The sequence below is a fragment of the Barbus barbus genome (assembly GCF_936440315.1).
Source record: "Barbus barbus genome assembly, chromosome: 12".
Lineage (NCBI taxonomy): Eukaryota > Metazoa > Chordata > Actinopteri > Cypriniformes > Cyprinidae > Barbus > Barbus barbus.
In genome coordinates this window covers 5,321,731-5,349,174 of record NC_136740.1, presented here as the reverse complement: position 1 = coordinate 5,349,174, position 27,444 = coordinate 5,321,731, and the positions used below count along the sequence as shown (strand labels likewise).

The window sequence follows — 27,444 nt, the reverse complement described above, 5'->3', positions numbered from 1 at the left end:
AAACACCTCTGGAGAAACCTGAAAATTCCTGTCTATAGACGGCCCCCATCCAACCTGACAGAGCTTGAGAGGGTCTGTAGAGAAGAATGGCAGAAAACCCCTCATATCAAGACATGCATGTGGCTTCATACCCAAAACGTCTTGTGACCGTAAAGGTGCTTCAACTATACCAAGTTAAGGGTCTGAATACTTATGCAAGATTATATTTTATTATTATTATTTTTTTTAATGTGCATTTTTTTTTTGCTCATTATGGGGTGCAGAGTGTAGACTACTGTGGAAAAAATAATAATTAAAGCAAAATTTGAAAAAAAACAAACATTTATGAATAATTCTGCAAGGCACTGTACCATTTTCATTTGTCAAAAGTGACAACAAACAGACATTTATAATATTTTAAACTCTACAACACACAACGTTCACATCCATCATCCCTTTCCTTTCCATATCTCTATTCAAAAGATTCAGAACAAGGCCAAACATTCACTACTGGCCAAAAGATTTAAATAATTAAGATAATTGAGATGTTTTTGAAACAATTTTTTATACTCACCAAGGCTGTTTCATTTTTATTTTACTAATAATATTGTTAAATAATGTAACAATTTTAAAGACCTGTTCTATTTTAAAATGTAATTTATTCCTGTGCTATTCGATGAGAAATGTGAAAAGACTGTACGAAAAATTATGACAGAGAGAGAGAGAGAGAGGAATAGAGAGAGTTCCATGTACTTAATAAAGAAATTATTTTTGAATTATGAAATTTCCTGCCAACTGTTCAGAAAAACACCATTTCGAGAGGTTATAAAGTAAAAGCTTTCAGAACTCTATCATCTCTGTGTTTGTCCTTTGCGGATTATTTGACACTTTTACAGTGGGTCCACTTTAAAAGACAGGCTCTTTCTTTTAATAAACGACATGGCAGAGTGCACTTTTATGTCTGTGAGGTAACAGTAATGATGTGCTGAGGAGATCTGTCTCACTGCCCTTGCAGAAGAGGACCATGATTGAGGAGAGTATAGTAACCGCATATAAATACCGTGTACAGATGCGTGACAACTGAGAGCCAGTGTTAGGATCATTGAATTTGAAAACCCTACAGCAAATTTGAAAACATGATGGCTGAATTTGGGTCAAAAGTTCCTAAATAATATTCTCTGCCATGCATTTTCTTATGCATCTATATCAGTTTTCAAATGGGTTGCAGTTTAAAAACAAAAATGTTATATGCACATAAAATGCTGACCCTACTAACCATAAAAATCATGCAATGTTAAAGTCGTGACGTATTGTCAAGTATGGTGACCCATACTCGAAATTGGTGCTCTGCGTTTAACCCATCCAAGTGCACACACACAGCAGTGAGTAGTGAACAAATGCACACACACACACCGTGAACACACACCCGGAGCAGTGGGCAGCCATGCTGCGGCGCCCGGGGAGCAGTTGGGGGTTCGGTGCCTTGCCCAAGGGCACCTCAGTCGTGGTATTGAGGGTGGAGAGAGCGCTGGACATTCACTCCCCCCACCTACAATTCCTGCCGATTTCCTTCGATTACGAGTCCGATTCTCTAACCATTAGGCCACGACTTCCCCGTTGTTAGTTAGGATAGCAAAATAAATAGCTTTTATTTATTTTATTTCAAAAGTATTTTGTTGATTACACTACTTTTTTAATGTTGTTGTTTTTTTAATTGTAATAATATTAGAATGATTTATGAAGGCTCACGTGACACTTAAGACTGCAGTAAGAACACAGGAATAATAATAATAATAATAAAAATAAAATTTTAAAATATATTCAAACACAGTCATTTCAAATTGTAATAATATTTCAATGTTACTGTTTGTGCTGCATTTTAATCAAATAAATGCAGCCTTGGTGAGCATATGAGACATCTTTCAAAAACATTTCTAAAAAAAATAAATAAAAAATATTCCAAACTTAAGTAAAAACTATTCCAGACTTAGGGCAAATTTGTTTACTTTTGTATAACATTGAGAAAAAAAGTACTGTGTTGGGTCACTGTTTGGGTCTAATATTCAATCTGTGTCCTGAAAAAACATCTGCGAACCATTGGCATATGTGAAGGCTGCAGCCTGACACACAGGATCCCTCTTATATAGCTTATTATGCTTTATTATGCTTTGTTGCGTTTGTTCATAGTGCTCTCCAGTGCACAGCCAATGCGAATGGTCCTATAAAGGTTTTTCCACCCTCTAATACACCAGTAGCACCCACAGATACAGTCAACGCAAAGAGATGGGATATGACCCTTCACATTAAACTCAGCTTAAATATGCCTGCACTTGCCTGTGAGAATCAAATAATCATTATTTAACCATCCCATAATCAATTCTGGTTACCAAGGGTGTGTGAGTCTGCTATCTTTAGCCTGAACTAAGCCTGAAAGCCAGCTAAAATAAGCAACACAATCTTCACTAACTTTTGACAATGTCAATGACTAAGTGTTTGCCACAAAAATGGCAAAAACACGAATTGCAGTATCGACGCTAAAAGATTCAACAACCATAATATATCAACCTTGTTTTTGTTTTTCCTCCTGAAAAAAAAGCCAAGTAACACTGCTCTCTCTCTCCTCCACCATCTTTTATTAATGATGCCCCTCGTTTTGCTACTTCCACGGGCCACGATCTTGCTTACTGTGCAGAGATCAATAATTCAAAGTCTCCTAAAGACAGGAATACCTTCAAATTGTGTTGACTTTTGTCTCTACTACTGTGCACATAACCTAATTAAAACAAGAGACATTTCTGCTGTGTTGTGGGGAGAAATTATTTGATTTTGTGGCATTTCTACCACTTTTTCTGTAAACAAAATACACTACTGTCCACATCTCACTATATTTCATATTACAGATCAAACATTTTACCATTTTGTATGTGGCTGCTATATGATGATTGATGTGATGTGATAAAAAAAAATATATATTAAAAAAACCCAATTCAAAACATATCTGAGGTCCAGCATAACTGTTGTGGAAGGCTTATTGTGTCAAATCAGTTGTCTGCATATAAATTACTGTAATATACATACATATATATATATATATATATACACATACAGTATTTTTTTTTTTTTTCTTTGTGAATACAGATAAGAAGGCCAGATCCACACAGCACCTTAAGCTGTTGGTATCCATTTTTTCTTTCTTTTTACCTAAAATGTTGTTATGGTGACTCAAAACATTCCATTCCAGTGTGTAGGTGGCCAAACAGAATAGGGCCTAAACCTGAGCCCAGGGGAACACCATTGTTGACAGACAAAGGTTGCTATAACATTTGTTATATTTATAGGACACTGTGCAATGAAAAGACAGGCTACCATGGATATTCCCTGGACATCAAGAACAGTCATCAGTTAGATAACACACTTCTCTTTCACTCTGGATTTATTAGGGTTATGATAGGGTGTTACTATAAGGGATGGATACTTACTGCCATGGACATTACAGAGTGCCTGGCTACCGAAAATACTGAAATGATGAATGCAGTGACCTTGAGGAAAATGGGTCAAGACCATCAGGTTTGATGAAATTCAGATTTCAGAGCTCCTTTAGAGGCAGAGACAGGCAGCAGAAAGGATGGGTGATCATTTAGGGCAGGGATACTCAAATCTGGCTCGCGAGATCCACTTTCTTGCAAAGTTTAGCCCTAACCCTAATCAAACACACCTGAGCATTTAATCAATGTCTTCAGGATCATTAGAAAATCACAGGTAGGCGAGTTTGATCAGGGTTGGAGCTAAACTCTGCAGGAAAGTGGATCTCGCGAGCCAGATTTGAGTATCACTGATTTAGGGTGACGATGAGCTGCAAACATTGTGTTGACAGAGAAAGCCAGGTGTATTAAATTTTCTAATTTCCTAACTGTGTCCAACAATGTTCTTGAGTTCTAGACATGTAAAGCAAGAGAATTGCTTTTTAGAGTGATCATTTTTTCTTTCTGTTCTCTGGGGTGTATTTCAGTGTCTAAACCCTGTTCCTGGAGGCACACCAAGAATACACTTTTTGAATATCCCCCTTATCTGACCCATGCATTTCAGGTCTTTAAGCATTTACTAATGAGCTGAGTTGAATCAAGTGCGTTTGATTAGGATGAGTTTGAAAATGTGTACTGTTGGTGTGACTCCAGGAACAGTGTTGGGAAACACTGGTCTAAATGACATCCAATTTGCTTGATAGTTTGCTGAATTCCATGCCAGATTGATTTCTGATGCTGTAGTTGATGTAAGTCTCTAACTAGAGCAGTAACATTTTCGTTACTTTCATGGTAACGTACTTATTAGCAGTGCCACAGAATAGCTGAAACATGCCAGCCATCTCAAACATCAGGAATCAAGCTTATCATACAGATCTTTAGGGGTTTTGACGTCACACCTGCAGTCAATCGTTTCACTGACTGTCTGATGCATAAAACATGAAACAGGTACAAACTGTAAGAGCTGGAGAAAATCACCAGTTCCATTCAGACTGGCTTTTTTGCAGCTTCCAGAAGTGCACAGGTTTAAATCAGTGTTGTTCCTTACATCTTGTAAATTAAATCGTATTAATGAAATCTATATATACATCTATGAAATCCATTTAATTTTTTCCAAAATTAAATATTTTGTGTTTACATTTTTCTGGACTCCTTTTCCCCCATTTGAATTTATCTGAACTCATTTTTAAATGGTTAAATTACATTTTATTAATCAAAAAGCATTTAAAATCTTTAAAATCAAATTAAAATCATGGAACTTGAACCATTTCACATCAGCCTATTAAAAGTTTAACAAAAATGACATGTTTAGGGCCTGTTTTAACATGTCTAATTCTTTGAATGCTTAAAAACAACTCCTCAGAAATTGTGTGTTGTGTATTTAAATTCTTCTGGTTTTCAGAAAAACTTAAAACAAGCTTTATTTTTTGGACAAACAACAGGGATTTACTATTAAAATTAAGAAATGTTTTATGATTATTCCTTAAAAAATAAAGTTTTAATCATTTTAATAGTAGTGCATTCTACTGAACAATGGTAGGGCTAATATATTTCTGGCACAATGTCTTCAAGTTAAACCAAACTTTTATTTTGACGGTTTTGCGTGAATACCTTTTCTGAGTGCATATGATATAGTTTCTCTCAAATTAAATGGTAAAATGCTCATAAAGTGACTCTCAGAACAGTTCTGGAGATGTTGTACTTGTATTTTTGTCCTCATTTAGTGAGACGGCAGACACTAAAAACACCACAAGCGTCTCGCACGCTAAATTTTATTAATTAGATTTTTAGCATTTTTAAATCAATTATTGACCAAATCAAACAATTCACAATTAAACAAAAAAAAAAGTGGTTTAAGATCAACGCAAATGCATTGGCAAGATTTATAACTGATTCATCAAGAACATGAGTAAATTCTTACACCCCTAATATATATATATATATAAATTAGGGGTGTAACGGTACACATATTCGTACCAAACCGTTTCGGTACGGGTCTTTCTGTTCGGTACGCATGTGTACCGAACGAATACAGTATTTTTTTTTTTTTTTTTTCAGGAAATTCCAATAATAAATTATGTTTTGATAGTCTTTGACGTGGCATGACAGATCGCTGTATAAACACCTTGGAGAGCCGCTTCTGGGACAGTTCAGAAACGTGCTGGTATAAACCCAACACAAGCATTGACTCGAGCGGCCGCGATCAGCTCCGGTTCCTGTGTCTGAGCCGTGACGCGCCGCAGACTTGTGTAGAGCGGAGCGTGAGTGAACACGATCATTCCTTCCTCTCTACTACTAGTTTTAACGCGAATAAACATGACTGAACATCTCATGCCTCATGTAATTGCTCAATCACTGTTTCAACCACGGAAAGTCATCAACAAAACAGCGCGGAAAAAAAAATGTCACGTAGCATTTCATTTACATCAGCAAGTCATCAGTGTCCACAGCTCGTTTGTTTACTAGAAAAATGAATTCTAGAGAGGAGCATTTCGCGAAATATTACACCATATACTCATTATATTTTAATAAACCTGTTAGTCTTAATTATTAACAAAGAGTGAGGAGAACACCCATTGCGGCTACTGTTCATTTCTGGAAGAAGACGAGCTGAGCAAATGCTAGATTTCCCTCAAAATCAAAAATGCAAAACGGTCATATGCTCAAAAAATCAACAATCACTTCACAGACAGCAGAGACACACGGAGCCTGTGGCAAGCCATTTAGACCATCACTGACTACAAGCCCCCGCCACAGGCCTGTGATGATGACACATCCCTTCCCGATGCACTCAACCACTTTTATTCACGGTTTGAAATGCAGAATGACACACCTGCACAAAAACTGCCCACACCTCCCAACGACCGGGCGCTCTGTCTGTCTCCAGCCGACGTAAGGAAGACCCTATCTAGGATTAACCCACACAAGGCTGCAGGTCCTGACAACATACCTGGCCGTGTTCTGAGAGACTGTGCTGCACAGCTGACAGATGTCCTAAAAGATATCTTCAACACCTCGCTGAGCCAGGCAGTCGTCCCCACATGTGTCAAATCCACAACAATCATACTGGTACCAAAGAAATCACCTGTGTCCTGTCTAAATGACTTCCGTCCCATAGCACTGACTCCAATCATGATGAAGCGCTTTGAGAGGCTAGTCATGCACAACATCAAAACCAGCCTCCCCAACACACTCGACCCGCTCCAGTTTGCATACCGTCCAAACCGCTCTACGGACGATGCAATTTCCTCCACCCTCCACCTGGCTCTTACCCACCTAGAAAATAAAGACTCCTATGTTAGAATGCTGTTCATTGACTTCAGCTCGGCATTCAACACAATAATCCCACAACAGCTCATAAATAAACTAAACCTGCTGGGCCTTAACAATTCCCTGTGTAATTGGATCCTGGACTTTCTAACCGGAAGACCTCAGTCAGTCCGTGTTGGCCACAGCACCTCGAGCACTATCACACTGAGCACAGGTGCCCCACAAGGCTGTGTGCTCAGCCCGCTGCTCTTCACACTGCTGACCCATGACTGCACTGCCAAGTTCAGCTCCAACCACATCATCAAGTTTGCTGATGACACGACAGTGGTAGGTCTCATCAGCAACAACGATGAAACGCACTACAGAGAGGAAGTGGCACAGCTGGCTGAATGGTGTGGCACTAACAATCTGTCCCTCAGTGTGGAGAAGACAAAAGAGGTTGTGATGGACTTCAGAAGAAACTCCGTTGACCACCCCCCACTGATCATCGACAGCTCGACTGTGGAGAGAGTCAGCAGCACTAAATTCCTGGGGGTGCACATCACAGAGGATCTCACCTGGACCACCAACACCATGTCACTCTCCAAAAAAGCACAACAGCGCCTACACTTTCTCTGCCGGCTGAAAAGAGCAAGTCTCCCTCCACCCATCCTCACCACATTCTACAGGGGCACCATTGAAAGTGTGCTGACCAGCTGGTACGAGAACTGCAGTGCTGCTGACCGCAAGACCCTCCAGCGAACAGTGAACACAGCTGCAAAGATCATCTGTGCCCCTCTCCCCTCCATCCTGGACATTTTCCTTACACGATGCTCCAGCAAAACCAACAGCATAGTGAAGGACTCCACCCATCCCTCACACAGTCTCTTCCAGCTCCTACCATCAGGAAGACGGTACCGGAGCATCAGAGCCCGCTCCGCCAGACTGCTCAACAGCTTTTTCCCCCAGGCTGTGAGAGCCCTGAACTCAAATCACCCCACCCCCCTCTGAAACCCCATGCAAACCCCTACCTCCTGAAAACATGGACCACCCCCCACTCCCTCTGAAACCCCATGCAAACCCCTACCTCCTGAAACATGGAACACCCCCCACCCCAAACACCTTTATCTTTTATTTTTTTAGTTTGTATAGGGTAAATATTTATGTGAAGCATTCGTATAGTTTATATTTTTTATCTTTTATTTTTTAGTTTGTATAGGGTAAATACTTATAGTATACTTATAGTTAAAATCTGTCAGTAGGTTAGTTGTGTATAGGTTTATAGTGTTTTTTACTTCATTGTTGTATGTCTGTATTTATGTAGCACCGTGGTCCTGCGAGGCACAACAGTTCGTTCCACTGTATGTCCCTACATGTAGCGGAATCGATCTGATGAGTAAGTAATGTTTCTTTTTTGCATTTGTTAACTGTTATTGTGACAAACTTGATCAGTTTAGTTGGGTTTTTCCCAAACGACAACATGATGAATGCTACCATCTAAGAATGTTTAATGTTCACAAATAGATTTAATAGCATGCTAATCAATAATAATTAGTTTCTCAGATATAAAATATACTTTTTTTATAGTACAAAGTACATCCTTTTGTAGTTCACAGCATACATGAGTCTATGGCTGCAGAATCATAACAGCTACTATAAAATCATACATACTAGACTATATGACTACAAAATCATAGTTGTTTTTTCCCCAAAATGTAATTCCAGGCTACAATGTTTGAAATTGATGGGCAATTCATTGTATTTAAATTTCTTACAGTGCGATGATGTTTTCATGCTCTATATAAAACAATAAAAGTAATATTAGAGTACATTGTAACATGATGAATGCTACGAGTCCAAGTATGTTTAGAACATGTTTATTATTAATAGCCTACTCTGTTCAAACATAGATTTTAATAACGTACTAAACAATAATAATTAGTTTCTCAGATATAATTTTTTTTTTTGTTTGTTTACGATAGCACAAAGCATGCGTGAGTCTATAAAACACACACATATATATACATATATATACATATTGTTACGGGGCTGACGAGACGTGAGACGTGCAGATCCATATGCAAAGCTTTATTATAAAACATGGTCAGTAAACAGGCAGGGTCAGACAGTGGCGAACAGGTATGGCAAGGGCAAGACAAAGCAATCCGTGGAACAAGCGTGGGTCGACGATCAGCGAACAGTTTCCAAAGGGGCAAGGCAGAGAGATAATCCAAAAGCGAGAGCAAAAGTCCAAACGGGGAGCGAACAGAGTCCAAACGGCAGAGGCTAAGGGTAAATCCAGTAAACACGGGCAGGGTCAGACACGGCAGGAAAACAAGGCAAGACTAGGACTATGACTATGGCTCTGTAAAGTTGCTATCGCTAGGTGAGTGATAAATGCTAACAATACTCGGCCGAGAGCAAGAGGAAGTCCCAGGTTAAATAGTGTGTGTGATGGGGTGATCAGTGAATTCAGCTGTGTGATCCGTGTAATCAGCTGCGTGTCGTCAGTGCAATGGATTGTGGGAACTGTAGTCCAGTGTGCTGTGTGGTGTACGAGTCCATGTGGTGAGTGAGTGACATCTGGTGGCGAGTTAACGGAAGAGCATGGCCAGGATTCGTGACACATATATATATATATATATATATATATATATATATATATATATATACATATACTTTACTTACTTACTTACTTTTGTCATTTAGCAGACGCTTTTGTCCAAAGCGACTTACAAATAAGAAAAAGTAACTAAAACTAAAAAGTTACAACTCTATAAATACTATCTACCCACATATTTAAGAAAATAAAGAAATTAAATAAAATTGACACATGCATATAACAACATTTCAATAATAAACATATAAATTAAAAAATTAAATAAAAAGCGATACTACTATCCCTTGCCGGTGTCCCTGCCCGGTGGAGTCGCACGGTAGAGTCGCACGGTAGAGTCGATGGTCTTTACACTCTTTGGTCTTCACACTAGGAGGGCTTCACACGACGACTGCCGCGGTATAATAACCTTTATTATACCAATCCAACAAATGATCATTTCAATTCAGCTGGACCCACTTTCCTGTTTATCAACTACAAATGGCCAAGCAAGTGCACACACTGACAAGATACACGATACATACATGTCATATATATATATATATATATATATATATATATATATATATATATATATATATATATATATATATACAGATGCTCCTGATATTAACATGCTCACAAATGTTTTTTATTTTTTTATATTTTATTGAATCAGGTACCTGAACCACAGATGAATCCTGATGACTTTCTGCACTGTACCAACACCAGATGTTCAACTACACTGATATTCTATGGTAAAACTAGATCCTTGACTACTGAGTGTTTTTTGTTTTTTTTCAAAAAGTAAATATTCTAGCCTACAAGACTGATTACACAAAAGTCTTATTCAGGACTATTTAGTGTGGGTTTTATGGCCTTATTTCAGCTACATTTTTACATCAGAATTAGGGGATGTGAGTGATAAACATCTAGTTTGTAAGCAAGAAACTTTTTTTTTTTTTCGCTTAATTTGTACAGAAGCACCTGAAAGCAGAACGTCTTTAATGCAGCAAAAACATGGGCGCCAAAAGGACTGAATATTCTAATTCACTACAGCTAACTGCTGCCTGATGTGTCACCATGACATACGCCAAAGTAACAACTTGTTATCTTTTAGCTTTTAAAACTGAAATTAAATGCAAAGATTGCATTCCGCATAGCCAAAGAAACTAAATCTGACACTGAAAATCTAGTGCACGGTATGATCCCGAACGATAATAAGCTCCGTTCGGCTTTGAGAAGAGCACACACAGCCTCACTGAACCGGTATCAGTTAGCACTTCAAACGAATAGAGTGTGGACACAGTAAACAGCAGTCTCATTTGAAGTCATTTCCTTTCACTTACTCACCACTCAGTCCTACTGAAAGCTTCTCTCAACTCCAGGCCTCAAAGTAAAACTCGCCTAACGAAGAAATGGGCGTTGTAAATGAAAAAGCTGTATTTTCTGACACTTTGCCCTAAGAAAGTGTCTTGAAGGGCAAAATGACTGTGTTAGTTTAGCTGCGTAGTTTGTCACAGAGTAGACGTGAGCTTTGCTTGAGCTTATTTTGTAAATTCCTGCATGTGATTGACAGCTGACTGCGGCTCTTCAGAACGGAACACGGATATGGGACACCCCATAATGTGGACTGTCGTCTCTGCGGCTGTCAGGATTTGCATAATCACACTAATATCCCAAATGGCCAGAGTGATTCTAGTAAGGGTGGCCGTCAATCATCATCAGCAGGGTCCTATCATTCACACACACACACATGCATCCACTGGAGGAGGAAATTACCTAGGAACCACAAATGAGTGTACCAACAAACTAATGGGCTACCTGTATCTACACTGTAAAAAATGACTGTGATTTTAACGGTAAAAAACTGTGAAAATGCTACAGTAAAAACCTGTTAAATGGTTAACGGTAAATTTACAGGGGGAAAAAACGTAAACTGACGTTCCCAGAATTCCATGCGTCACATTTCAAATTTAGTTTGAATTTTATGTTTTTTCTTTGAAATAACTGTTTCTTCTTAGTTTTTTCTTATCAGTTATGTTTATTAGGGTTGTATGTTACATCTAATGTTGTTAAATTAATGTTTATTGCATATTTCAGTTTAATGAGTCTCACCATGATGGTGTTTGGTGTGTGAATGACACTGTGCACCTTCTATATATGTTATTATTTAAAAGCTGCTTGTGATGGGCTTTGGTTCATCATGTGATTTTCTCATCACCACCTGCATTTGGTGGTTATCAGTGTATTACAAAGGTACACAACAGATTTCAGTATATTAATAGGTTGGTATATTAATATTATATCAGTTAATGAAATTACGGTATTTAACTGTAGATTTAAGTTAAAACCGTAAAAAAAAAATTGTTACCGTATTTTTTTACGGCAGAATTCCGGCAACCACAGCTGCCGGTTTTTAACATAAATTTTTACGGAATTTTCTTTTTTACAGTGTACCAGATATTTAATACTAAATCACTAGCAGAAATGACAATACTACTATTATCTTATTGTATTGCCGACGATAAACGCAAAAAAAAAAAACGTTTTTTTCTGCACACCATGACAAACTCATTTTAGGTCGAGGGCCAGATTAGACACGATGTCACCTTATGCAGACCATATTTTTTCTCTGCCCCTTGCGCATGCATAATATACACACTTCTGGAGCTAATAAAGTCCAAAATTAACTCAGGGTTCTTACACTTTTTCCAAAGTAAATTCAAGGTGCAGTTTCAAGATTTTCCAGCACTTTCAACTGTGGTAAATTACATGTTTACATACATACTTGAAATCTCCACTTTAAATCAGATGTTATTGTGCTATTAAAAATGACAACATATTCATGACATTCTTTACATTGGTTATTTTAGTAGCATGAAAAACAAAAAAACATTATTCAATTCAGGTTTAAAGCATACATAAAACGAGTAACAAACGTTCGTTGCAATCACTAAAATGGGCAATGTCTGTCTAGCACGAGCACACTGAATCTCACTGTCTAAACCTCAAAATGAATTTCCATTGAATCTGCACTGTTGTTTATGAGGACAGTATTCGCAAGAGTGAAGAATGCATTCAGTAAGCGCATGAACCAGAGATGGGCACTCGAGTTAGTGACTCAGACTCGAGTCGCACTCGAGTCACATTTTTATAGACTTCAGACTTGACTCAGACTCGACATGAAATGACTCCAGACTTGACTCAGACTCGACCTGAAAAGGACTCGAGAAGATTTTAAAAGCAACTCAAGTCTTTTATCCTTAAATATTTATATAACTGATATTCAAAAGGTGGACCGCATCCGCACCCCGACATCCATCCGAACAGCGAGCCGTAACAGCAGCACCAATTTAAGTGAGCAGCATGTCAAAACAGAGGAGCAGATCACATAACAAGCGCTCATGGTCGTTTATGGCAAATATCTTTCAGCGCTATATACTCTAGTATTTTTTATCTAAAGCCAAACGTGCTTTATTCAAGCCCTTTGTGCACTTTCTCTCTCTCTCTCCAGACATGTGCCGGCGCCAAGTTCAAGAGCTGTGATGACGTGATTATTTTAACAACAACAGAAACACGATGAGCAACAAAATATAGATTTACTATCACTAAAACACAGCAGAAAAAAACAAAAACATATATATTTATCATTCTATAACCTATGACTCTGACTGTTCAAACCAGATGTGACAAGACATTTCTGATCTACATTTAGCATTAATAATCTGTAGGCTAAGAATATTTCAAAATAATTTTTCGAAGAACTTTGAAACTCCTAGTTATCTTTCTTTTCTGCTCAAGATGATAGTGTTTTGATTATTGTAGCTACATTGTTTTTAGTAGATAATGCTTTTAAGTAAAATATTAAAATAGTATAGATTTCAGGAGGAAAACCATGAAAGAAAAACCCTGTTTTTTTTCTGTCACATGGCCTCGCATGTATCTAAATGTAAAAATATATTTATTTATTTTTGTCCGGACCTCTGCTTGGAAGAAAATATAGAGGCTGTCCCTCTTGGAACTTTAATTGAATAACCCTGTAGAATATCAGAGACTGAATCAGACAAATTTAAGATGCATTAGAACATTGAAACCTAAGGAGCTGGAATTCAGAGAGGCCCCAAGGAAACAGGACAATGTCATAAATTAGATTCTGGCTCTACTAGTCTGAAGCAAGCAAACTAACCAACTTTTTCACCGAACAGCTTACAACCTTGAGACAAAAGAACACTTATTGATAATTCCAATTCAGGAAGGAGACTGTCGAATTTGGGGCAAGTAATCAGGACTGATGGTCAAAGAGATGGCCATTACATGGGTTCCACGCTGAATTCACAAGCTTCCTTAGACTGACTACCCCCACACATAGAAGACCAAGACCCCGACTGAAATTCCTTGGTTCACAAAGACTGTCTGCTTCCATATGCACCTAAAATCATCTTAAAAGACTTTAATTTTCAATTTTTAATGAAACTAATCATTTCTATGCATAACTGCATATTATGTATGTAACCCACGCATTTGACTATCCTTGTTTTAATCACTCATTGTGTGTTTTGCTTTTAATAAGTATTGAATAGCTTAAGCCTTAAAGGGTAATATCATGTTTGGTATGTATAAGTTTGAAAATTCATGCTTTAAATGTTTCTTCCAATCAATTCTTTGTCAAATGCATCATAGTCTTGTTATAGAAGTCATGTTCAAAAGTATACTTTGCAAGAGCCTGTAAAGTTCGGACCTCTGACTGAACAGATAACATGTTGATTTATTAGTGGGGTAGAGAAACAAAGCAATACCCCGAGCAAGGACAGTATTTAATTGGTCAAGACGTCCAGATGGGACGGTCTGAAAGCCGAGTTTAAAAACTCCGGACACCATCAAACTTTCTCTTCTTCTTAAAAGTCCTCGTCTTCTTAAAAATGCTCTCTTGGTCCTCTCCCTTCTCCTCTTCTTCTCTTTTGCCACAGCGTCTTGCCTGTGATTCTAAGTGAATTCTAAGAAGCGATTCAGATTCTAACTGAATCGGTGCAGTTAATATAAATTTTAGCCTCATTGAGAAACTCAAAGCGAGGGTTAATTAAGTGACCGATGGTTGTTCAGGTCTATGCAATTGAACATATTGCTGTAAACTTGGGATATCACATTTTCATTCTCTTAAACTCATCATTTCCTCACTTTCTCTCTTTCTGCAACGTGTGAATGTGTGTGTTCATGTGTTAGATTAGTTTATGTCTTAGGTTTATATAAATAAAATCTGATTTATATTGAAAAGAGAAGTATCTTGTGTTTTGTGCCCACATGTTAATGTTACGTTTTTTTTTATTACGTTACACCCCTGACTTATATCATAAAGAATCATATATTTTGTCTATAGCTTATAAAACAGCTTCGTAAATCGAAATAAGATTTCAATACATGGGGATTCTGAATTACATTTTTTTAGCAAGCCATTAAATTACTTTTAATTGACTCGTGACCAAAGACTCGAGACTTGACTCAGACTCCAGTGATAAAGACTTCAGACTTGACTCGGACTCCAAGTTAAAGACTTGTGAACATCTCTGGCATGAACTGAACACAACTGTAGCGTTTTGCCGATTCTTCCTCACTGGTGACTAATCTGCACACAACACAATGTGTGATTTCTTATAATGCTCAATGCTGGGAAAAAAATGTGCACAAATACATTTTATGCATTGTTGTGAGCAGATCTAAACATATGCCGCAATAAACAGTTTTCATTCATTTTCACATTTCACTTTAATCGTGAAAGTCTTATAGGGTTTAGTTTAACTGAGCAGGGGCATTTTTGTTTACCTTTTATATGGCTCGAAAGCGCAGACTCTTCCATGAAAAAAACAGACTCAACAGGAAACTACTCAAGTATTTATTTCTCGTTTTAACCATAATTTGTATTTGTCGCTTTCAAGCCATTTCTGACTGAAGCAGCAACCTCCCTGCGTGTTTTTATCTCCCGCACATCAATAAAGACTGGCGGATCACACTACAGCCACACGCGCAGACTCGAGTGGAGCTGTTTTAGGGTTATTTTATGTAAAAAATGAACTACTCAGTAAGAGAGCGAATTATCATGAAACCAATGCAACTGCATTTTCAAGCACTTTATCCAAAACCCAAGCATTTTTCAAACCTTGAAAACACTACATTAAAATTCAAGCATTTTCAAGGAATTCAAGCACCCGTATGAACCCTGTTAACTTTATGATTCTGTAATAACCAGTATTGAGAAATTTAAAAAAGGAAGAACATGAAAGTTACACATTTCATTCACTGGAGACATATAGTCAGCAGAGCTCACTGGCATTTAAAGCAACATGGACTAGATCAGTGTGCTGAAAACAGAGCTGATTTTGACAGGGTAAAGAATGTGTTTTTTACACTACCATTGAGAAATTTTAACCAAAGCATGTTATAGACTTCTCATTAAGACCCTAAAGAATCATATCAACTTGTGTAAAATGGGCATCCGATGACCCCTTTAATTAAAAAAAAAAATTATAACGAATGGTAGTATATCAACAAAATTATTAGATGCAAATATTATGATTAAAGAATATTATTACATTAATATAGAATAAATTATTTTCCCTCAAATCATCTTATGGTTAGTGCTCCATCTAAATGTATTACCTGACGCAACGTCCGGGCCACCAGGCTCTCCAGAACAGGCCCTCTATCCTCATGAAGAAGATGAACTTCATCCAGGATGAGCAGTCGAACGATCTGAGACAAAGCCACGTCCCCCACACTCATCCTGGTCACAACATCCCACTTCTCTGGAGTCGTCACCAACATCTACAACACAATACAGTCATTAGATGATTAAGGCCTTACAAACACATGCTCTGAATGATCAGCAGCTTGTCCTGACATTTGCCAGTAACGTGATTTTTGCAATATACTGTCAGTCGCTTTGATACAAACTGTCCATTAAACATCACAAACATAAATGTGAAGAAAAACAGATAATAATGCATACTAGAGAATGCGCTACAGATTTTGTTCTTCTTCTAGTCTGTCAAGAAGTCATGATCACATGAGTTCAGTTGCAATTCTTCTATACATGATGAATGATTAATTTTCGGGATGACTAATCAACTATTTAAAGTCATGCAAGTCCTAACACATACTCAAGTGAATGAGATGCCTCTACCATCTGGATAACTGTATAAACATGCTATGAGATTTCTATAATTTTCAAACATTTCCTATATGACCAACATTCATCTAATGTTAATATATGTGTGTTTTGTACACTGCTATCTCTTTCTCCTTTCTTCTGGAGGACGTTTTGTCTTGCATTAACAATACCTTTACAAATAACTGGTGGAAACTAGGTATGTGAGCAGCTAACTCTTAAGAAAAATGTCCAAGTATCTCTCAAGAAAATTACATGTGGTTTGTTATTAAAAAAAAGTAAATGAGAGGCTAAAGTATAGAAATATCTCGGCATCAGTGCTTCCACAATTATCAGACAAATGAACAGAAAAGTCTATCATTCTTACCGGTCCATTTCTAAAGGTGACTGATTGTAAACTGCACCGATCTGCTCAATATGAAGAACTGAAGGGATGCTTGTTGAATAATGATGTTTATATATCTCTACTGACTATGTTTCAGACAAAATCTGGCCAGCTCAATTGTTTTTCCCCACACATGAATAGCTAGAAAAGCTCCAAAAGAAGCTAAAACATTAAGTAAGTTTGAAATGATCAATTCCTGAATAGTCTCTGGCACTGTTCCTGCAATTTTAAAGCATGCAGTTATCCATCCACTGCTTAAAAAGCCCAATGCTGATGTAAAATGTTTGAATAATTATCGTCCTCTCTCAAAATAGCCTTTTCTTTCAAAAGTTATGGAAAACTTGTTACTTCCGTTTTTAAATTTGACTCTGGTATTTGAACCATTTCAATCAGGTTTTGCAACCTATCATAGCACTGAAACGGCTTTGCTAAAAGTAATGAATTATTTGATACTTGGGGTTGACTCTGGTGAAAATGCAGTTTTGATTTTGTTGGATTTAAGTGCTGCTTTTGACACAGTTGATCACGACATCCTTTTGTCACACCTTGAACATTGGGTTGGTATTAAGGATACAGCATTATCATGGTTTAAGTCATATTTTAAATCCAGGACACTTTAAGTGGCTATCGGCCAGTTTTCCTCATCATCAGTTTCTCGCCCTTGTGGGGTTCCTCAAGGGTCCATTCTGGGGCCCTTACTTTTTAATCTGTACATGCTTCCACTTGGTAATATAATTACAAAATATAAAATCCCTTTTCATTTCTACGCTGATGATTCTCAGTTATACGTTCCATTAAAATCTAGACATTCTCTGCAGCCTCTTATGGACTGTCTGAAGGACATTCAAATCTGGATGGCGAATAATTTCCTCCAGCTAAATAATGAAAAAACTAAGGTGATTATTTTTGGTCTCTCTAAAACCAGAAACTCTATAGTTAGTAACTTAGACAGTCTCACTCCATATGTTAAGTCACATGCAAAATATTTAGGTGTTATTTTTGACTCTGAGCTTTGCCTTGAAAAGTTAATTAGCTCAGTTGTTAAAAACAGCTATTATCAATTGAGAATCATTTCTAGACTTGGAAAAAGTTATTCATGCATTTATCACATCACGATTACACTACTGTAATTCCTTATACCTAGGTCTTCCCCAATCTTCACTGGCTCGTTTGCAGATGGTCCAGAATGCAGTGGCCAGATTGTTAACTGGTGCAAAAAAAAAAAACGTGATCATACCACTCCAATTTTAGTGTCGCTCCACTGGCTTCCTGTCTCTTTTAGAATGCAATTCAAAATTTTGTTGATTGTTTTTAAGGCACTTAATGGACAAGCCCCATCATACTTTTCTGATCTTATCTCGTTTAATTCTGCTCCTAAGTCCTTCAGATCTACTGATAAAGCTCTTTTATATGTCCCACGGTCACGACTTAAGTTTAAAGGTGACAGAGCCTTTGCAGTAGCTGCTCCACGGTTATGGAGTGAGTTGCCACCTGACATTAAGAGTGCTCCGTCTATTTTGGTTTTTAAGTCTAGACTTAAAACGCATCTTTATTCTATGGCCTATTTTAATTTATGGATTAGTATTGTTATCTTGGATTTTAATTTGTATTTTATTTTATACTTTACTGTATTTTATGATTGTTTCGTACAGCACTTTGGTCAGTGTAAGCTGAATCTAAATGTGCTCTATAAATAAAATGTACTTACTTACTAAGAGTACAATAATCACTAAGCTCCAGCTCCCTCATGGATGTCCTTTCCTTTTTCCAATATATAGTTAATTTGGTTTGTTCTTCAGTATTCTTGCCACTTGAAGCTACACCTACTTGTTTTGTGGTCCTCAGCTACCTGCTTTTGTAATTTCCCATCACATACTATGCACATTTTTTTGTTAGTCATACTGGTTCCAGTTCAAAATGAAATAAATAAAAATTAGTGCTGTCAAACGATTAATCGCGATTAATTGTTTGACAGCACTAATAAAAATTCAAAAAGTAGTTTAAATGGAGCAATACAAGTAGGTCACATTAAGGTGAATGTGAATTAGCTGCATATAAAACAGCCTTTGATGCATGTTACAACATGAGCCCTGATATAGTTTCACAGTAGATGAGCGTCCCATTCTGTTTCTGGCGTACTTGCACTACTTCTAACAGGAAAAATGGACAAACTTATCACTGAGGTGATCTTTTGGTAAGGTTACCAAAGATCATACCAGAGCCTCATGGTACATATGCCTAGTTATAATTCTCTACTCCCTCATTTGAATGAAAAACAGCTAAAAAGATGAATAAAAAATACTTAAATATTTGGGTGCTTAGTGATCAAAATTAATTGTACTTCATCGGTGCAATCTACATCAAGTTTAATTTAGAAAGGAGGCATGTTTGCTCTGGAACTGTTTGGGATTGACAGCCGCATTTACTACATAATATGACTTCCAAATTGCAATGAACATACAGCAGGACACAGGGCAGATCCAATAACGTCTGTATAAATGAGTAATGTTGCTAAAATCAATGTACAGTCAATCAACCATCAAATTACAAATTAGTGAACAACAAGAAAGCCAAGAAAAAGGAAAAAAAGAGAGAGACGGGCAAAAGAAAGCGTGGAAATGATTTCATGAAAATCATTTTTCGGAGTTTGGATGCCATTACAGTGATTTCCAAACATAGAGCATAGTCTGACAGAAATCAAACAGAAAGCAATCTGGAATGAGGAATGATGAATGAACATGAATGTAGGGATGCAAAAGGTCAAATACAGCAAGGTGCAATTCTGCATCTTTTGGAGGAAACAATGTTTTGAGCTTTGGGGCAAAGATGTGTGATTTGGTGTAGATGCTTTTTGTGCGTCTGTGATGGATCTGAAGTGGGCTGCAAAATAGAGAGATAAGTCAAATCTGATGCTAAGATTCAGGATTGTTTTGGAGGGTTTGGAGAGAGTTCTGTTGTTATAGATGCATACGTCAATATTTCTTGTAAGTGCTAGAATCACAACATCACAATTACCACTGTGTATGAAATGTGCTATATAAATAAACTTGCCTTGCCTATCTGTTTATTCTGCATTGGTACAATTACTTTTTAGCTGAATACTTACAGAATGTGTACAAGATGCTAGAGAACAAAACTGAAGGATGACAGTGTATCTAAGTAGTGTATCTGTGTAGCGAGCAGTGCTAACTGAGATCAAGACAAATCTGAGCGATGAATGGAGCTCAAGCGTAGTTAAGGCAGACCACGTGACTGCTGCATCAGCTGATGCTCAGCTGATCGTAACTCCTCCCACTACAATTAATAAGATATATAAGATCATCTGTACTCACACTTGCCATAGTTTGTTGCAAAGACATGTGCTTACCCTCCTCCATCCCCAACTCCTCCTTATACATGATCACTAACTGCTCGCCCACGGAGATATATCATCTATCCTGCTCATGTTGCTCAAATTGTTCAATATTATCCACAGTACGGTGTTACTCTACTTGGCATAACTGTGCATATTAAAATATCTGGCAATTGCTTAGGCTCCGGGGGAGTTCAAACCTCAGTGAGGTTTGTCTGTGGATAGCTTAGAATCTGAATCGTTCAGAGTGAAGCCTGCCGCCGAAAATATAAGTTCAGGACTTCTACAATATTCTGACTCGAACAGAGTGGTCCTGACTGAACCAATGATATGAACATGCTTACAGATTATAAAAAAAGGAGAGGACCAAGAACCAAACCTTGGGGGACACTTTGAGTTAGGGAAGCAGGAGGTCATTTTTACTTCTTTATAGAAAGAGAATACTGTCTTTTAGTGAGGTAGGAATAAAATCTGATTTCTTGTGAGTGTTGACAGATAACAACAGTTCAAATTTAAGATGCTGCATTCTAACTGAAACGGTTTAGGAAGCAATTACTATTATTACTATTAATTACTATTATCTGCAAATACAGCAACACTGGCCAAGATAATCTATATCAGACTGTATTGTGATGAAACGTTTTAAACATTTACACCCCTACTATTTTCTATGTCGTATTACAAACAGTACGTATAATAATAATTTACATGTATGAAGGTCATCACATAGTTGTCAAACTGCTTAATTCATGCAACATATATAAACCAGATGATCTCTTAAAATTTGGTCATACAAATTTCAGGTAGTTAGTAGTTACTTTGGTTACAGAACTGAGCTCAGTAAGCTAACTGTGTGTTAACATCCGTATTCATCATATATACAACAGGAATGACGATCATATTCTGCTGCTGTGTGAGGGTAGGCTTGGAGTTTGTTCACTGTTGTTATGTATTTGGACAACAATTCTGAAGAAGATGCTGGTGTCACTGTCTAGTCGTGTATGTAATCTGAGAACTGGGAAACCATTCATTATAGGAAAAAATGAGCCTATAGACTATTCATCTAGCTCTCTCGTGCTTACGTGAGACTTTAAATTAATTAGCTAAACACACTAAAAGTTTAATGACTACCCATACATGTGCCACCCACATGATGAGCCAGTTTGGTGACAACTAAATTATACAAATCTACAAGAAGATTTTACATTGATGTCAGCCATCTTCAAGAGTGTAATCATTCAAGACACAAAATATGATAATTTTGACACCATTAACCAACATTATAGCGAAGAAATATACAACAATGCATAATTAATGGTCTGAGAGCTGTTTACCAACCTGTCTGTGAGTGTTGAAATTCCTATTAAACACTTTCAGTAAAAGCAGTTCATTAAATCCTCTCTCGTTTGCATTTAAATCAATCTGCCCAGCCATTAGAGACTGGCTTTGGAACGGAAAATGCACGTCTGCCGTTAATTAGACCGCCGCTAATCTAAATGGAAGCGCTGGCAAACAGGTAGCAGAGCTAAAGTGCTCATTTTAATTACAATACAAAGCCAGGAGGGTAAAAAAAAATAAAAATGACTACTTATTTTACTTCATATACACCGGCTTTGTTTTCTGCAGCACACCAAACCCCTAGTGTATGATAATGTCAATCTCCTATGATGGTATCGTTCTACTGTCAACCTTTTTGGCATGGAGATTAAGCGAACGCATATGGTACAAAGCAGGCTTTTTAATGTACACTAAAACTAAAATGACACTTGTGGTATTGGTTCAAAAATATGTCTCTTTACATCCCTTTATTCTTTTACTTTCATTTATTTTATTTTCCGTTGCGAGTTTTGTGTACTCAGTTAAGTTTTGCCACCACGCCTCGTCTCTGAGTTCAACTCGAGTCTGTGACCGCCTCAAAACTTCTACCAGCCACAGCGCCGCATCCGCAGCCAACGCCCAACCATTGGTTTCCCAAGACGTCACTTCAAAGACTACTGAACTCTCAGCCAATCAGCAACTTCGGGGAACCCCTTTCCTGCAACGACCACACAAAAGGGATTCCCTTAGCAACAAGCAAGTAACCTCCAGATTCTAATTGAATTGGTGTATTTAATATAAATTTTAGCCTCATTGAGAAACTCAAAGCGAGGGTTAATTAAGTGATTGATGGTTGTTCAGGTCTATGCAATAGCAGATATTGCTGTAAACTTGGGATTTCACATTTTCATTCTCTTAAACTCATCCTATCCTCACTCTCTCTCTTTCTGCAACGTGTGAATGCTTGTGTTCATGTGTTAGATTAGTTTATGTCTTAGGTTTATATAAATAAAATCTTATTTATATTGAAAAGAGAAGTATCTTGTGTTTTGTGCTCACAAGTTAATGTCTTAATCTGCCGATCTTGTTACTGTGCTATTAAATAGTGTTTTCACTATATTTTGGATTTTAATATCCAGTGCAGAGTTGATGTTATATGGCTTGGTCAGTGAATCGCTGCCGCCTCAGTGATCAGGCATGAAACAGTGAGTCTGTTCAAATTCCCTATAAAATCATAAATGATTCCTTTTGAGATAAATCAAACTATTTGCTTTAAATTACATATTACGTTTTACGTTACAGGACTAAAGCCAGAAACTCCCCAAAACAAGCAACAATTGGAACTGGCTGCATTAAAGGCTGGGAAAAGTATTTCAAAGGATGAGACCAAGAGTCTGGTGATGTCTATGGGTCCCAGACTCACTGCTGTGATTGCACGCAAGAGATCTGAAACTAAATAATAGCTTTTAATGTTTTATATCTGCCTTATGTTCAACTGTCCCAATACTAATGCTCACATTAGATAGTGGGATGAACTCTAAATGCGCTGTCCTTTTTATTTGGTAAAACATGTATGTGTTGAAACGGCTAATAATAAAATGTGACATTCTGTAGTTTTGTCTCATATTCATCTTTTAATCATATTTGTAAATGTCTTGACTCCACAGCCAACAGAGCAATTTTGTCTTTACTGTTCCAATATTTATGGAGGGCGCTATATGTATATAAATATGTACAACTTTTACATTGCAGCATTTACAGAATATATATACAAAATGCATTATGAAGAAGAACTGCACCGGTTCTGCAGGTGCATTAGAGCTAACATTAGCATCATGCTACATAAGACAATTTATGAGATTAATAATACACTTTTACTCAGAACTCACTTTAAACCACCATCGAGTGTTTGTAATAACTTCCTTTTGCGATCACGTGTATATATACACTTTGGGCGACTGCGGTACATTATAAAAGTAGCCCGAAAAACCCGCAACCCAAAATAGCCCAATTGTGCAGGAAAACCGTGACCCTGGCAACACTGGTTCGCTGTAAACCTTATCACATATGAGTATACATATCTCTCGCGCACTGTCGCACTCTCTCTCTCTCGGACACACTCGCTCTCTCTCTAAAAGCCCGGCGCCTCATAATCACACAATCCCTGCGTCCCAATGTGCATACTATCCACCCTATCTGCCCTAAATAGTATTGAAAATTACTAATATCACATAGAATTTAGAATGGATAGTGTGCACATTGAGACTCAGACAATATACCTTCCGCGCTGCAATGACGGCAAGAAGTTGGGGTCAAACCTCATTTAATATTTTTTTTAGATTAATCGTATGCGTTAACGCGTTAATGTTGACAGCCCTAATATATATATTCTGTAAATGTTGGAATGTAAAAGTTTTAAATCTTTTTTGTTTTTTGATCATTTTTGTCTTAATTTAGATCAGAAATCATTGTTAATGCTATGCTGATTCCCCAATTTATTTATTTATTTTCCAGTTTCACAACAATTACAATTATTTGGATTATACAAAAACAAAATAAAAAGGTTCATGTGAAATAAAATAAAGCTAAACCCAAGAAAGAAAAAAAAGCAAAGCTATAATAACCTTGGATATGCAGCCCAATATCTCTGAAACAGCACGCATATGGGAGATGGTGTGTGGCTTTATTGTGGATTGTGGGAAGAATGTTTACAGTGAATCTGTGCAGGCGGGCAGACAGCTCCTCGTTACCAGGTCTAGCCCGACGACAGGCCTCGTGTCTTAATTACCAAGCCGCCTGTGAAAATGCCTGTGATGCGAGCAGGCTGCCGGTCTGTCTTTATGCTAAGCAGCAAATATTCACCTGCTTCAGACCTGTGCACACAAACACCATTTCTGCTGCCGCTAAAACACTTGCCCTCCTCCCACAGTTTCCATGGCAACTGTCATCACTTGGAGTGGGTGGTAGAGGGGAAAGTGGAGGGTTGTTTTGCTGGTTGTGATGGCTTCTAGGTGTGCAATAACAACATATGACTTAGTCATGGCAGACGGTGAGCGTCAACTTTACTGGTATGAGAGGCACAACTGCTCCATTGTTCTTCTTCCAAATTTTAGCTCTGCCCATTTTAGCCTGGCCAGAATTGGCATTTGATGTTTATTAGTTAAATGAATTTTCAGAAAACTACTGCTGGAAAAAGGTTATAATATTTATATTTTCAATGTAAATTCACATGTAATCAGCTAAATGATAAATTGAGAGAAGATAATCCACAATTCACCAAATATTAAGAAATAATCCAAAAGTAAACAGGAGATATTTCCTCTGATATATTAAAGATTTTTTTCCCCCTAAGTTTCAATTAAATTATTATACTGATTATACTGTAACATGCATATTCGCACACCTCAAAGTAAAAAAATCACTGCTTTAATGGGGTTGTGCCATGAAGAATCTTTTTTTTTTTTTTCAATCTTCTGATACTTAGGCTCTAGAAATATATATAGTACATTTATAAAAAAAAAAGCCTTTTGTATAACGGAGATCAAATAATGAAATAAATTGCTGGTCATTTAAAAAATATAGCATTATAAGACATTTAAACTTTACTAATTATTTGTAAAAATGTGCACGATTCCAGCTTCATTAATTGAGAACTGTTCCTGTGAAATATTACAGTGACAGCAGGTTTGAAGTGAGCTGGTATGCAATTCTGCATAAGGCTGTTCACAGTACCGGAATGATTATCACATACCAGTAGCTCTCATAAACTGCTGGTATTCTCTTCTACTCTACTTAAGAGACATTCAGCCTCTCTCTGATGCTCGGACACAGGGTCTCTTTCCTACTCTCTCATATGCAGTTTAAATCATGATTAAATTAAGATACAGTGGTGCATCACAATGTATTGAATCAAGACATTTGTATTGCGATTCGTAGTTGCTTGAAGCACTTTTTTTCAATTTCAAAACAAATGACTTCACAGACGAGACCAGTGGAGTTCATAATGTGAAGGTTCAAATCGCAAACAAAAAACATACATATCTGAGAATTGTCTGTATTCTGTAGTTCTACACCTCATTATTTTACATGTTTCACACTGGATTGTTAAACACTTTTGCCATGCGTGTACATTTTAAACTAAGCCACACATATTTACAGTGCAACTGAATTTGAATTTATGTTTGTATAATTTCTTGAGGAATATCAACGGAATTCACAGCAGAGGATCCATTGGTGAGCTAGAAATGTAATGCTTATTTCTTCTCCAAAGCTGTTTTGATGAAGAAATAAACTCATCTATATCTTGGGTGACCTAACGGTAAGAAAATGTTCAATCTTTTTTCTTTTATTTAGGTGAACTGTTCTTTTAAAGTATTCATATTACTACAGCATTTCTTTTTTTCTTTTCCTTTCTGGATAATGAACCCCATTCATTTTTATTCCACAACTGTAACCATTTTTTTTTACCAGTTAGGAGATGAACGTACGAAAGCCCATTTTTGCTAGTAGCACAACCTGATCTTGCCAATGGACCTGGCAATTGTTGGTGAAGAATGCAAGAAAAACACCGCAATTAAAATGTACTTTTAGCAAATTTACTTACGTACTTACATATTAGCCTTTGTTATTTAGAACAAATGCAAGCAGCATTGTAAATGTCAAGACTGTGGTTACTTTTTACTGCATGCTCTCAAGAAAGGGTAGACAAGCTGTCACTAGGGTGGTACCCTTTCAAAAGGTACACCATATTTGTACCATATTTATCCTTAAAGCATACTGCACTAAACCGGCCCAGAGTGCACGAGTCTGCAAACAGTGTTGGGAGTAACGTGCTACAAAAGTAATGCATTACAGTAACGTATTACTTTTTGCTGTAACGCAGTAGTGTAAGGCATTACTAATCAATTTACAGTAATATTTTACTCGGTACATGTTCAGTAACGCTTGCGTTACAACACACTTTTAGCCCCCAATTTTATTAATTTTTTAAATTTAATTTAAAGTCGGGCTCTAACTTTTTTATGTCCCTAGGGCCGGGCTTTGGGCCAATATTCACGTCATAGTTCAGACGCGGGCCGGTCCTCGGGCCTGTTTTAGGCTTTTCCTTATCTTTATATTTTAGACTTCCATCAATTATTGGTGAAAAAAAATTGCCGTGTTGGTGGAAACAACATGAGTCCGTGCTGCCGCGACTGTCAAGAGCGGCTCGACGGTGTTTAGTGTCCCGCAGCAGCAGCGAGCCGTTAGCCCCGCTGAAGAGTTCTGTGTTCAAATACACACAATACAGCAAACGCCCCAGCAAAAGTAATTACCATGAATGTGTCCGGAGGAAATAGTAAGGATTCACCATCTCCTCGTTAGGCGCGCCTTTAAAGAGAAGTGCATCTTCACGGATAACGATTGCATTAAATCGTTTTTATTTATTTCGTTAAGTAGTAATTTAAAGCTTTCTATAGATATATTTATCATGTCTGTGAGGCATGTATTCACTGACTTTCGGTTCATTTTTGTGAAGTGCTCCTGTTCAAGATAAAAGCACGACGTTTTGTTGATATTGTGAGAGCACACAAATAAAAGTAGACCCTTTACAGTTACGAATGATGTATTACTCTTACTTTTATGAGCAAAAATTATGGCATAAGTTGTTTCCATTGAAAAAAAAATGTAATTGATTGCGCTGGTGCCTCCATGTCCTGCGCTTTAGCTTCCACTCTCCGCACAAACCACTGGATGCAGCGCGCATTAATCTAGGTTTAACGTTTAAACATTTTTATATGCTTGAACTGTTTTAGTATATCTATAGATTTTATTTTAGGGAAGTCGTGATGATTTGAGAAGGCTAAATTGATCAAACATGGCTATGATCAGCCTGCCGGTCTGCCG

General features: G+C 37.3%; 1 pseudogene across 1 annotated transcript in view; it reads right to left on the bottom strand.

Annotated features, from left to right (window-relative positions):
• LOC306878052 (activating signal cointegrator 1 complex subunit 3-like) overlaps positions 1-27,444 on the bottom strand; it is a 223,968-nt pseudogene that overhangs the window by 97,038 nt on the left and 99,486 nt on the right. The window contains exon 10 of the transcript in view: positions 16,000-16,164. The product of the transcript in view is annotated as an activating signal cointegrator 1 complex subunit 3-like (transcript). The remainder of the gene's footprint in view (positions 1-15,999; positions 16,165-27,444) is intronic.